The sequence below is a fragment of the Mesoplodon densirostris genome, chromosome 13 (genome assembly GCF_025265405.1).
Source record: "Mesoplodon densirostris isolate mMesDen1 chromosome 13, mMesDen1 primary haplotype, whole genome shotgun sequence".
In the NCBI taxonomy this organism is placed as follows: Eukaryota; Metazoa; Chordata; class Mammalia; order Artiodactyla; family Ziphiidae; genus Mesoplodon; species Mesoplodon densirostris.
Window position 1 is genome coordinate 14,633,821 of NC_082673.1, and position 14,946 is coordinate 14,648,766.

The window sequence follows — 14,946 nt, forward strand, 5'->3', positions numbered from 1 at the left end:
ATTGCGCTCCCTAGATCGGCAGGAAAAGATTTTTAGTGTTTCTGTGCATCCTACGGAGGGTCCCCACGGTCCCCCGGGGGCGCACAAGTTGTGAAAAGTACCGCACAACTGGCCACCGGCGTAATTAATTCCCTCCACCTTCTCTTTAGCACCTCCCACGTCTTCTCTTTTTATAGCAGTTCTTTCTCTCGGAAAATCTCAGGTTACTTGACTGGGAGTTCTCAGACCTCCAGTTTCAGCCCTGCCCTCAGCCTCCAGTCGGTGAGAGACACCCAGCCCCAGCAAATGGATTGGGCAGCCCGTCTTGACACACCACTGTGCTGAGTGCTTGAGGACGTGTTTCACCAGATGGTTGGGGTTAGTGTGTGTCATCACATTGGAGTGGGGATTAGGATCAGGAAGGCTGCCTCGCTGGAGCTGTGTGGTCTTCTCCAAGCGGGAGCTGCAGGCAAGAGAATTACTTGCTTGGGGAAGAAGAGGAGGAATTCGTTTTCTGCAGCCACAAGAAACGCAGTTTTTTCAGGTAAAGTAAAAGATATTGAATGCGCCTGTCTCTCTCTCTCTCTCTCTCTCTCTCTCTCTCTCTCTCTCTCTCTCTCTCTCTCAACATACTTTTGAATGGAATGCTAGCGCAGCACACTTGTCAAACCCAGTTGTTGCTCTCCTATCAATGCTGCTATTGTACGGCTGACAGATAACAGTGAACATAGCTCGGTGCTTGGCTGTCTTTATAGAACTAACACTCCTCAAGCCTTGCTCTGGAAGGTGTAGCTCAGAACATGTCTTTGGAAGCCGTGTCGGTCGCCACCCTTTCATAGCCTCGTTGCACACTCAAGACAGGAGCTCTAAATTATTCATAAAGGATGGGTAAGTCCAAGAATGCATGTATCTGAGCTTTCAAAATTAAAAGTCTCTTTCAAACTGTTGCATTTTACTACCCAATTGACCAAGATTCTTTGAAGAGTCTATTACTGAGTTGCTGGCAGAGATGGAAAAGCTTTCTTCCCCGATTTTTGCAGTGTCGGTCCTGTCTGATTTGTGATGGACCAAAGTGTTTGGAAAACAATTTGGAGATGGACTCTAAAGTTGGAAACTCCTTAAGAGAAGGGGCTGCCTTCGGAGCAGCTGAGAGAGCGTCTTTAAAACAAAAATGCTTAGAGCTAGAAGAAAAGCAGAAAAGGAGGAAGTAGGAAAGTGCTTTTTAACACTGGCCCTTTTGCAGCTGCAGGGGAGCAGATGGAGGTAATTCATGTGCAGATCTGTTTGTGAAAGTTTTACAAGTCACTGAAAAGTAAAGGAGCATCTCTGTAATGGATCGTTAAAGTCCCTACAGTTATGGGTTTTTAAACAGGCTCTCTGAAGTGTTAATTAAATGTAAATAGATTTTCTGGCTTGGTTCTAAACAAACGTTTAAAAACAAAAGGTTTTAATTACAAATTAGTCACTGGAAATGAATGGTCATCCGGTAACACAAAATGAGTTGTCATCGTATCTGTGAGTAGCCATTAATTTAACCACTCTGACAAAAGCACCATGAAAATTAGATTGAACTGAACGTGGCAATGGGGTTTATATCTGATGCTTAATTTGTGGTATAACAAAGGCCTTGCAAGTTGATGCCCTATTTTTACAGGGATCAAAGACATAAAATTTTCATTTTTCAAGTTTGTGATCCAGCAAGGTGAGTCCATGAGTTACGTCTTTTGCACCTACTGGACTTCCACATTGCATACACTGTCCTCACCCTTGGCAGGTGAGAGAGTCTGTGAATAATACTGTATGTAAGCTATTCTGAAATAGGAGCTGTTTTGTAAGTTGAATAACAGGAATTTATGGCTAATGCTCTGTGATTTTTATATTCAGCTGCAAAAAGATGCGTGAAAAATTATGTTTCAAGTTGCACTACATATATTTTTGGCCACGAGAGAGTTGATTTTTGTAATCCTCTTTTTAAAAATGTATTTATTTTTTTCTTTTCCATTATTGTTTATTAATCCTCTTTTTAAAAAATTCAGATGACAAGAATTTGTTATTATAGTATCTAGTTGTTATTCAGAGTGTTCTCTGAAATAGGCTCAGAAATCTTCTTCAATGTGAAAATATCCTCATAAATAACCAGGCAGTTATTACAACGGAGTAAGATCCGATTCCCAATATTACATAACCCAAACGGGACTAAGTTCATAAGCTGCAGTCTTTTGGAATTCCAGTCATTCCATTTTAGCTTTACAATGGAACTGGGGTTTAAAAAAATAAAGACAGAAAGGCAAACTAATATCTGGCATTGTGTCAGGATTAGGATTATAGGCACAGGCTGCAAGCAGGTACAGTGCTGGCTACCAAGGCCATTTTTCACGATAGCAGAGATATTTCAGGAGAAAGTCAAGCCCCTCCTCACCAATGGGCTTTTCCTCCAGGAGATCTGGCGTGATGGCATCTAACAAAGGCAAGTCCCTGCTTAGCCATGGGAGCCCCAATCCCCCTCCCCTGCCACAGGCATATGTTGCTAATGTTACAGACCGACCACCAGGCTGCCTGCCCAGGATTTTGGCAATATGGGAGAATCCCCTCCACCACCACCACGAAAACTCAACTGTCCGCAGGATTTAGGCAGGATGAAAACAAGAAAGGAAGTGTTGAGAAATTATAAATTCACACCTTGAGAAGGCAACTTTGTGTGTTACTCCCCCTAACAAGGCTAAGGTACTTAACGAACCCAAAGGGTCTGTTTCAAGACACTGCCCGCAGGGCAATCCCAGTTTCTTGTCAAAATCTAAAGCCACTGTTCCAGATGGTAAACATTCAGAGGCATATTTATGGTGACTTCTACATACCTCAGTTTGACATTTGGTTTCTTCCTGACAGCACTTGTGATGGTAACACACATGAAGTTCCCATCAGTATTCTAACAGCTGTGAAAGTGTTTGAGCGCCCTGGGTATCCCTCCCAGCGAGGTGAAAAATCGCTGGGGGGTGGGGCTGAGGGAGATCTCGACTTGCCCTGTGGCTGCATCCTGTGATCTAGGCACGCAGTAAGGTGACAGATCTCAGAGGCGAAAAGCAATCTGAAAGCTTGATCCATTCACTTACAAAACCCACTTTGACAGTGGCGTGGAAAACTAAAATACATGAATGCAGATAATCATTGAACTCGTGGTAGGTGATACGCAGGAACCTTCATCAAAGAACTAAAAGGGTTCTACTCTTCCCTTCTAAGGAAATTTATGTGACTTCAAGCAGATTGCTGTGGTCATTTCCATTGTAAGAGCAGAGACGAGTGGGACGTGTGACACTTTGCATTTACTGTCTTAATTATATACCCATATGGGAAAGGATAGGGGCTTGGTTCTTTTGTGTTTTAGATTTAAATGGTTTATCCTTTAGGAATCCAGAAAGCAGAATTTCTAATACTGAGTACTGAGATTTCACCAACCGTTGCCAGGTGGATGAGGCCAACCGATGGGTCAGGTCAGGACATCTGGTTCTTTTTTCCCTCTGCAATATTTTTTGTGGGGAGAGCATGGAGTAAATTTAAGGGGATTAACATGTTTAAGGAGCTGACTCTAAATAGATTTTTATTTTTAATCATCATTATCGACTTTGAAGAAAAGGAGGCTCATGTATGAAATTAAGTCTATGGTCATATGGTGAATTTACCTTTCCTTTTTGTTAGATCCATGGGCGGAAAAAGATACTTGAAAGAAGATATTTTATGGGAAAAGTTTGTCCTGAAATATGTTTCCTATTTAAAATATTTTCAATTCAAACTCAATATGCTGGGGAGGAGGGGTATTAGCCTGTTAGCTTTTTTTTCTCTCTTGATATTCCCCTCACCCCCATAGCCAATCTGTCATCAAATTCTGTGAGTCCTCCCTTTAAAGCGTCACCCACATCTGGCCCACAGCTACCACTCCAGTGCCATGATCCAATCACATGGGGGTCATTACAGCAACCTCCTAACGGGTCCTCTCGCCTCCACTTCCCTCCTGTCCACCAGTTGTGGGCTGAGCTTCCTAAAACACGGCTTCCATCAGAGCATTTCTCAGCTAAGAATTACCACATGGACCCTCACTGTCCACAGGATAAAGTTTGAATTTCTCAGTCCGACATGTTGGCCCTCTGTTATTCAGCCCCAACTTTCCAACTGTATCTCCCACCAAATCCCTACAGCAGCAGAAGTCTACCCTTCCCTGTGGCTCAAGTGGCCAGCTCAATGTCCCCCACTGCCTGGTCTCTTCTCTTACCCCTAATCACTCTAGTTTTCCATCTTGTTGTCTGCAAAATGAGAGTTTATCATCATGTGAGATATTCCTTCTAGTTCTACGTTTATAAGCCTGTGTGTAGGACATCCTTATCACCTCTGTATACTCATTATTCAAAGCTTCCGCTTAAGTTCCACCTCCTCCAGGAAGCCTCCCCTGACTACATCTCCCAGTGATGTTTTCTTTCCATTGAGGCTATTGGTTATCTGTGGGTTGCAGTTAGCACAATTACCTTGTTTTTTTTTAGCCCTACTTTCTACTTTGCCTTTTTATCACTTGACTCCTCAGGTACGGTGAAGACTCCTAAGACAGGAACCGGCCTGGTCCACTTTTATGCCTTACTAATAAATGGGTGTTGGCTAGCTCACAGGGACATTCAAACATCCAAGGCACTTTCCTCTCTAGTTACCCCACTTTAGAGCCATTTACTGGCTCTAATAGTCTCCTCTCCATTTATAAGAGAAATGGAAAAAAAAAACCCCGATAAAACTTGATAGATTGTATTTGGGGGCAGCTTAGGAAACATGCCACTTGGGCAGAATGTGTGAAACGATTGTCCAAAATTAAGCTTGAGTATTTTCTGAAAGCTCCCCTCCTATTTCAGCTTTCTATAACCGTGGTAGGAATTACATCTATTAGCTGCCCCGCTATGGTGTGAAATTTCAAACATGATTTTGGAAGCAGGAGAGTCCAGTTTTGGGGTTCAGACAGACTTGTGTTCTAATCCAGGTACCCCCTCTGACCAGCTGCATGGCCTTGGACAGGTGACTTAACCGTTCAGCTCCCTCCTCTGTAATATGAAGATAGAAATACTTTCTTGGGGGATGTTATGAAGAGAGAGAAAACCACAAAGCACCTAGCTCAGCACATGTGCAATAAATGGGGGAGAGAGAAGGTGGGTAGATGCATATGCAGATATAGACCTAGGATGCATGGCTGTGTTCATCTCGGTCATGTCGACCATTCATTCTATCTGTTTATTTAACGTGTGTCTTCTTTTAGCTTTTTTCTCTGCCACCAAAGGCAGGGGGTGGGGAAGGGAGCGGGGGTAGAGAGAGCGCCAGAGGAGCTGCTTTTGGCGTTTAGGTATTTGGAGCAACTGAGTTAATGGACCCGTAGGGACAATGGTGACAGTTGAATACCCTTTGCAGGGAGGAGAGAGTCCTGGGTCCTGAGTTAAAGGATAATAAACAGCAGTGGCTGGGCCACAGGGCTGGGGGAACAAAGGGCCCAAACAGTGGACCCCAGCAGGGAGTTGAATTCACCAAAGGGTCATGTGCCTCTCTTCCTTCCTCCTGGCCCACGGTTCAGAAAGAAATCATAACTTGGCAAAACATCGTAGAGAGTCAGGTCAAACTTCCAGAAGTAATTGGTAAAGCAAGATACCATTTAGACAAAACAAGGGGCTTGGACCTTTGCTGTCCTTCACCCTTAAACCAAAGTGAACCAAAAGCTGAAAGCAATCAGCTTGAGCTCTGGCCTGTGCCCAAACTCTGCACCCACCATCAAACACTGAGCTGTCTATCTGTACCCTTTCCCCAGATGGGCAGCTGACCGAGAAATGATCTCACAAAGCACTAAATGCCACCTAGCAAACACATCCTTGGACACTGGTCATTCAGCTTCAGTTTTCAGGATCTTGGGACAGATCAAAGGATATTCTTTCCAATCCTGATCATCTGGTCTGCACCTGCCCCAGACCAGCGAGAGGAAAGAGACTGGAACTCCTCTAAACGAAGGGCAAGGCAATATATCTGGAGATGCCTCTGTCTTCCTAGCAAACATGACTATAGAACTTTCAAAGCGAAGCATTAACACTTACGTGGCTTGACCTCATCTTTAGCTGTAGCAGATAAACTAGCTGCTCAAAATATGGGATCCACGTACTACTGCACGATAGTGCGTTAAACCTTTGTTAATTAAAAAAAAATGTAGCTCTTCTCTTGACCGTCAAAGGTAAAACCTTTTCTTATATGCTGATCTCCTTTTTTACTACACAGCTAGAAATCTGTAAGAAAGTATTCCTGCATATTTGAAATTGTGAATCTAGGAAACTTGGCCATGCCACTGTTCATTAACTGTAGTGGGTGAGGTTGATATTGAATGGCTATGCTGAATAAATGAGCAGACACGTGTTTCTTGGTGAAAAGGTAGAGCCTCCCCAAATTAACCTACAAATTTCAGAAAATAATAAACCAATTCTCACACAAGAGAGTTAGATGGCTGACAGTGGGAGCAGCGTTTGGGAACAGGCAAGAGCCCAGATGGCGCTGGTTGAACGTAAAATAAAGATTGAAAAGTTTACGTGGAGGATAAACTCATGAGCAAGACAGGACACTTGTGGAAGAGAAGAACCATAGTAAGAAGGGGACTTGTTTTATCCCATATCCAATCATGTTATAAAACTACAATAACTGAATTTTCTGTTTTAAAGCAATTGACTCTGAAGTAGATGTTCATCTCCCTTCACGTATTTTTGCTTTTGTTTTATTCTCCTCGGCTTTTTTTTTTTTTAATTCTCTTCAGTTTTCATCTCTATTCTGTTGTTGGCTTTGTCCAGATCTTCAGCTCAGCAACAAACTGTGGTTGCTAGAAAGAATTAGCTACAATAAACTGAAACCCTGAACTAGTTTTTTTATTACTTTGTTCTATGGTTTTTTCCCGTCTGCAAATAGAGCTACTAATATATGCAGCTTTTCCACTTCATGGAATACGTAATAGGCCTGAGACAAGTTTATTTCAAGAACTCGGGAAACTCCTCCTGTATTCATTCCCTTGATGGAGGCCCCAAATACACCAGTCTAAGCATTTCCCCATTTTTCTGAACAATAAGAGCACATTCTTTTTTTTTTTTTTTTTTTTGCAGTACGCCGGCCTCTCACTGCTGTGGCCTCTCCCGCTGCGGAGCACAGGCTCCGGACGCGCAGGCTCAGCGGCCATGGCTCACGGGCCCAGCCGCTCCGCAGCATGTGGGATCTTCCAGGACCGGGGCACAAACCCGTGTCCCCTGCATCGGCAGGCGGACTCTCAACCACTGTGCCACCAGGGAAGCCCATAAGAGCACATTCTTAATAAACAAAATGGAAATCTGAATTACAGGGGGTTCTGTTTATTGTCCAGTTTTGTGGCATGGTGTTATAACTCACAGGCAACACCTGCTGTATTAACTTAAAATAAAACTGAATGTTAGCCTATTTTGAGATATTAGCTATACCAGGGTCATGGGGGGAACAGATGAAATGCATACAGAGTGTGCATTTATTGATAAGTTAATTTAGAAGTGTGCACCTGTGGATATTAGCCTCAAACTCCTATCACTCATATGGCTTAGCATCAAAATCACCTTTCTATAACACGTCCTCTGAATAGACTTCCTGCCAGTTTAAAGCCTCCCCCTTAACCTTCACCTGCCAATAATCAACCTTCCCCTGAGTAGAACGTCCTAGTACACAGATGTGCTTGGCGTTGCATCCAGAAATTCTAGAAACTTCAGCTTTTAACTTTCATCTATAAGAAGTGCATCCCCCGCAAAAAGAGGCCCCTACAAATCACATGTTCCTTTTTTTTTCCTCTTGAGAGCTTCACGATGGCAAGAAAAAGGAAAATGTTCTGGATATAGCAAATGAATAAAAGCATAGGTTATGTAATATTTTTTATTTGAGACACCTAGAGGATTCACATGTGTTATCCCATTCTTTTCCTATATGACCTCTAAATTTAGTAAAAGAGATTTGAGGGATAGGCTCAATATCAAACAGTTTAAGTTACTTTTTGGCAGTTGATCTGATGTCTAAGGAAGAGCCATAGGTGCCTTCTAAATGGAGTCAAAAGGAAGAGGCTTAAGAAAGCCGCGTCAATGTGCTCATTCATTTAGTCCGTGTGTACTCAAGAACTTCCTGTGTATGTATTTCTATGCTAGTGCTGAGAGGAGTACAAAATAATATAGGACATCATCCTTGCCCTGAAGGAATCTCTAGTTTAGCTGTGAGCGGAAAATGATCCCCCTACAAAAAAAAATTTCTAGTAGCAATGGAAAGAATTTTGTGGTTAAAGATCAATTATTAATACTCATTAAAAGGGGTGTCCACAGAGCCCCCTACTGGAGGAGGCTGGAACTGGAGCCGGCCAAGACTTTTCTCCACGTCGTTAAGCAGATGAATCAGAGCTGTGATTCATCTCCATTCTTTACAAACTCCATGGGGACAATTCATTTACCCTCTTTTACTCAGTTTCCTTCTCTAGAAAATGGGGATATGGTGATCACAAAGTGAGGTTTTCAAGGTTCAATGAGATAATAAAATTAAGCGCCTAGAACTTAGTCAGGAGTCAAACAGCTGTATTCTTTCTCCAAGATGGCAGAAGGAACCAGTTGAGTTAAGGCTTGGAGTTAAACTGTGTATGTCATTTTCAAGCCACGACATAGTATTTTTGAGTCAGAGGATTTGTGAATACAGTGAAGAGAGGTACTCGGCAGAGGAGAGGGTGGAAAGCAGGGGAAGAGGGAGGGAAGAGGGGTGATGGAGGAGGAGGGAGAAGATGGGAAAGGAGGAAGAGAAAGAGTGTGGTCCTTGCTTGCCTCTCCTCTGTACTCTTTTCTATTTTAAGCATGTCATGTCAGCTGAATTAGGCCAGACTCTAGAGTGTGGTGACACATCAGGACATCAGGTAGAGAGGTTGGATTTCATAGTTGAAATAGATGCCTTAGGAAGTTTAAGCAGTAGAGTTTTCAGGAATGGGGAGAGAGAGAGAGACAGAGAGAGAGAACACACAACTGGGAGACTACCAGGAGTCCAAAAAAAGAAAAAAAGGGTTGCCTGTTCTCATCAGTGACATTGGGAATGAGGAAAGGATGGGTGTAAGAAACATTGTGAAGAACTAAATGACCATATCAACAACTTGGTAATTGGTCAAATAGAGGACAAAGGAAAGACAAGTGACAGAGAAGACACTGAGGCTTCAAGCCCAGGTAGCCAGGGAATGGTGACACCACCTAAGGAAAATGGGGATGCTGGAGGTGGAATTTCATTTTGCAACACCATAAATATGGTGGAATTTCATTTTGCAACACCATAAATATCCCAAGCTATGGTTGGGATAACTTTATAATGCAAACACAGGTAAATATATGTGCATATAAATGTTTAGTAATATAATTTTAAACAGATAAAATCTAACTTTCTGATCATCAATGGACATAAGACATACACAACTGATGTTTTTTATGACATATGCCTCCTTAGATAAAAAGAATCTTTTCTCAGATTAAGAAAATCGTTGACCCAATAACTATTCTAGTGTTTTTAAACTTTAGGGTAGTAAGGGATTTTCAAGTCAAGAACAACAAACTACTTCTGCAAAATACCTATAATTCTCTTCTTTCAACTAAGACAATGTTGCTGAAGAGGGACATATAATTTAAAGAGTCTAGAGGCAAGAAGAGATGAAATATTTAAGTTGCTTCTGCTCAGAACTTTCAGCTTCCACCTTGGTTGACATCCTTTTGCAGAATGTATGAATGACATTTTACAAGTGATAGTGACACTCCCTTTTTCACTAACTACAAAGACAAATCAGTTTTAATTTTAAGGTTTTCCCACCCCACCCCCTGCTTTGCTTTCTATCTCCTCTTGTACCATGCTTTTATTTTGTTTCAGCCACAGTTCATTTTAAGCTTCTCTCCAAAACACGAGAGCCATTCTTGATACTAAATCAATGAATAGTTTTCAGGATTAGGTATAATTTTATTAGAGGTAGAGGATTATATTTGCCATTTCACACTCTTGCACTAGATATTGGGAGCAGCACGATTAAAGAATACACTGCTTGAGTCTGCCAGATTTGGAATTTAAAACGTAGTCCTGTTGCTAGAAATCTGTGGGAGACCTGACAGCATTTTGGTTCCTCAAAAGAGACTTGGGTTCTGTTCAAGTTTCTAATGAAGACTCTGGCCCACTTTATTTTACTCAACTGAGTTTTCTGAACCATGTTCCCTGGTTCCTATGGGAGAAATGCCAGCCTAAGTATCAGCACCTGTAAGTCTCGTTCTCATGTAGGGTTGCATGGGGTTTGAATTGGCATGAGTCAGTGTACACTCGGAAACTATTAATGGCTAATGACTGAATTGGTCATTCTTGAGACATCCAGTGCAAGGAACCAAGGGAAAAAGATAGAATACACAAGTGCCATCATTAGAGCAATAAACATCATCATCTGCAGTGAGCACAAAAGCTGGATTTAGCTGTCAAGTTTAACACTAGGTCTCTTCAGCTGGTGTCCATGTAGGTCAATGGGCTCATGTGCGTATTTGGAGATGAAGGTATGGCATGTGGACTGATATTGCTAACCTCCTTCGTCTCAGACTGTCTAAACTCAGATTTCAATTCAGGATTCTACTCCTACATGTTAGCTTGTCGACCTGTCTCAGGGGTACAAAGACTTCTTCAATGGGAGAAGCGTGGTCCTTGTAAGAAAAGAAAAATGAATAAATGGAGAGGAAGGGGGGAAAAAAATACCAGTCAGAACATGTTCTGTCCTAGAGTCATGTTTTTTGACACAAAAATAAGGACAGAAAACAGAGAGGACATAAGCTTTATGAAACACTTCATGCATAGCGATTGTTATTCTCAGTTGTTTTGCTCTAAAATCAGAGACCCATAGAGCCACCATTCTGGTCAACCACTACAGTTATCTCAGAAGTGGAATTGGAGATATTTTTCCAATTGCTTCTGCCCCTGTTCTAACCTCTTTGGAAGCTTAGAAAACCCCACTGGACTGCCTCATTGGCTTCAGGTAAATCACATTTCATGCTGGGCAAGTAGTAAATTAAAATGTGGCTAGCAATGACATAAAATTTGCTAAATAGTGGCAGTAGTGTTATAGCTGGGAAAAAGAAGCAGGGTGGTAAAGTGGAAAAACATGGGAAACCTGGATTCTAGAACTTGGCTACCGTTAATAATGAGATATTGAGCAAATTAACCTTTCAGGAGCATGCCACCCACTACCTTTTTACCTTTATTCTGCTATTCTCTCCATCTAGATTACATTATTCTCCTTAACTGGAAAACTCCGCTCTTCCCTTAAGAGCAGTCTAAATAAATAAAACATTCTCCTTAAAACTAAAAACGATGGTGGGGGGAACAGGGAAGGACTTGAATCCAGTTCTGCGTCACCTCTTGCTTCTAAATGGAGCGTACGCTTTATCTTTCTTCTTCCCATTCATACATATCACTGTTAAACTCATCTTCCTTTAGCACTGTTTTCATCCTGCCCTTCCATTACTCTAAAATAGCCATCTTCCAGTTTCCTACAGCGTCCAGCCTAAATGAAACACCAGCCTTTAAGGACCCCCACATCATCTTTTCCACCACAGCCATCCCCTTTCCCCAATGTGCTTTCTGCCCTTTCCTAAGCTGGTCCAGCATCTCCTAAATTTACATCACTTACTTCTACTACTAAGGATTTGCTCATACTGTTTTCTGGGCTCGGACTGCCCTCCCGTTATGGTTGTCAATGTCCACATCTCACCCATCCTTGAAGAAAAATTACCCCCTTACCTCCACGGAACTTTCTTTTCCTAGCTATACCAACTGTTAGTAATTTCCTTCTCATAGGTGATCTCTTACCACTTAAAATGTTGCCGTATAATTTTAGCTCTTAATTAGGTACAATTTTGCATTTCTTGCTATTCTTCAAAGATTTTTAATATTGCTCCCTCTCTTTACTATTAGAAACTATAAGGTAGAAGTTAAGTTTTAAACCTCTGCGTCTATCAAGCATAGCTTCAAGATGATATACCTGATATATAGGTCTTCATTATATAGTCATAGACAGAATAATCAAGGATAATTGGGATAGAAAATTGCATTTTAGTCCCTGAGAAATTTTAGGAAACTAATCAAAAGTAAACTCACAGCTACCCCAGGCAATTCTTCTGACAGTGTGGAAAGCACTGTCTCACGCACCAGTTTTCTGGCTTAATTTTTTTCCTTCTTCTGCCCACATCACTGTCCCAGGGCTACATTTGAGCCAGCTGGATTCCATCCAGAAACAGATTCAAATAGACAATAGGCCAACTAGAATTCCCATCTTCCTTGATTAGATGCGAAATTGTAGAGCTGGGTGTCACTCACGCGCCCGCCATGCAGGAGTCTATGCTATCAATTAATTTCTCTTGAGAGCTGAACTGAGCTGATTGTGACAATTCCATTTTTAAGGACATGTAAAACTACAGCAGACCAGAATTTTAAGGACAGTGCTAGATAGACCCGTCCCACCTGAGTGAAAGTATCCATTATCTGCTGCATATCATAAATTTAAATGCCCTGTAAACTCCACAGTAAATCATACTGTTTTTGGGGGGGGCGTTGTTTGTTTGTTGTCATGGGATTTGACTGTAAAAATTCATTGGCTCAAAATCACTTTCTCATTTGTAGGACAATTTGCCAGTGAGATGAGAGGCTTTAAATCACTTAGAAGAAAGAGGAAATTATCGCACATTCTGTCAAAGCTACCAGATATTATGTCGTGTCGTTTTCTTAAATAATCAGAATTAAGGCTAGATTTCCCAGGAAAGGCACAGAAAATATCATAGAAGTACAGAATATTAGAGATAGACCTTAGAGATCATCTACGTAAAATCCCTCCTTTTACATCTGAGGAAACTGAAGCCTGCCTGAGAATCCTAAAACTCATTCTTACCAGAGATAGTTCTATAGGCCAGGCTTTATCAAAAAGTCTAAGGCAGTAAAATTCTACCAGGATTAACCGGAGTTCATGCGTCAGTTGTACACTAGAACTAAGGAGAACATGGAGCTATGAACCCAGCTCTCCCATGGCCCCTCTTGCTGGTGCCATGATGAAAAATCAGGGACTGCAGAGAATTCTTGGGACTGGAACAAATACCAGCAAAAGCATTTACCGTTTAGATGTATTCTTTGCGGAAAATCCATTCTACCAGAAATACCCAAGCACTGATTCAAAAGTGTGTAGCTTTGTTATCAAGAGCCTTATTTGTAAAGGCACTTTTTAACCTTTGCCAAAAGAATGATACCCAGGCCATGACAACAGTATTTACCACCACTCCCTCAAAACATTTTCCCTTGAGTTAAATCATCGGAATTTGCAATCTTTGGGTAAGCAAAGCAAATATGTCATTTCTGCACACCGGAAAACTGAATCTGAGAGAGGATTCTAGAGAACTAGTGAGCGGAGTAATCAGTGTTAGAACTCATGGCTTCTAGCTCCTACTTCACTGCTTTATGCTTCAAGTGATTACAAATATATTACATTAGGGAAACCTGTTGCCTTACATCAGTTGGGCTGTCCCTCAGTGATGTCACCTCACTGAGAAATAAACATTTAAATACGTCCCCAGGTACTGGACTTTTCCCAAGAGAAGTATAAGAGCCATATTCTTCACAGCTTTATAAATTATGTGAGTGTATATACCATTATATACCTACATAATTTATGCCTAAAACGGATCTATTTGTAAAGGAAGTAAAATTAATCATTGTTGGATTATAAATGTCTTTCATAACCATTAACTTACAGTTTTCATCTTGCACTATTGAGAATAACAATTTAATAATCCAAAATAAAAGATGAACTTAGAATCCTTAAGTGTGGTTTTGATTTTTTTGAAAAAATAGTTTTGTTTTTAAAACATGTCCTAGATTTCTTTTTGTTGTTATAAGTACCTAAAGAAAGCCATTATAATTTTCAGAGCAATGAAAGAAATATGCCACAGGAAAAAGAGTATTTGAATTCAGATTGTTAAGTTATTGGCTATATTTCAGTTCACTGGAGGGTGTGACGGGAAACCTGGTTATTATTATAAAGAAATCAGGCTTACCAGTATTACATCTGCTGATGAAAGGGAGAATTCTATTGTCAATGTAGAGGTAATCTGGCAGAATAATTACCTGTTTTTCATATAGCTAAACCTTCATCACAGCGAGTGCTGGAAACGGATTCTATGAAAAATTATGTCTTTGGTCCTTAAGAATACTTTGTTCATACTATTTTCAACTAAGCCTATACATTGACCACTTCTATAAAACATGCTTTCCTATTTCTTATTTGTATCTCAACTGTTGTTTATAATGAAAATAAAGCAGGTCATTTTCACTCCTCAAAGGGAGGACCAGTAGAAATAAAGCTGAACGCTTCCCAAACTCTTTACAGCTCTTTTGTTCTGCCTCTGAGCAGCAACTGCCCTTGAGTTTCTATGATTTTTTTCTCAAACATGCTCACCATCTCCACCAAAGGGACCACATAAAATGGCAAACTGTTAAAAATAAAAAAACAACACACAAAAAGAGGCAGGTCCCTCCAGAAGTAATATAACTCGCGAGCATCTTTCTCGTTTCCCTCACTCATCGCAGAGACTCCTAAGTTTGCTCAGTCTTCAGCTTCTTATACACATTGAAAGTGAACTTCCTTAGTTTCTCCTTCCTTAGTAATTCCTCTGATGTTTTATGAAATTTGATTTTTCCCAATTTATGAAACTTTTAATTTTATATAACAATTGATACCTTCCCAAGTGCTTTCCAACATTTCATTTGATTTTTACCACCCTGTGGAGCATGTCACCCAACTAAGTACCTGTGTCACTGAAAGGTATTTAGGGTTATAAGACCATGACATATGCAACTTTCATTGAATTCAAGGAAGAACAAACAAAC

General features: G+C 41.0%; 1 protein-coding gene across 4 annotated transcripts in view; it reads left to right on the forward strand.

The window, feature by feature from the left end:
• The first annotated feature begins 271 nt into the window (after positions 1–271).
• SULF1 (sulfatase 1) overlaps positions 272–14,946 on the forward strand; it is a 164,197-nt gene continuing 149,522 nt past the window's right edge. For all 4 annotated transcript variants that reach the window (XM_060115978.1, XM_060115974.1, XM_060115972.1 and 1 more), the window contains exon 1: positions 272–523. The gene's annotated coding sequence lies outside the window, so the exon portion shown is untranslated. The remainder of the gene's footprint in view (positions 524–14,946) is intronic.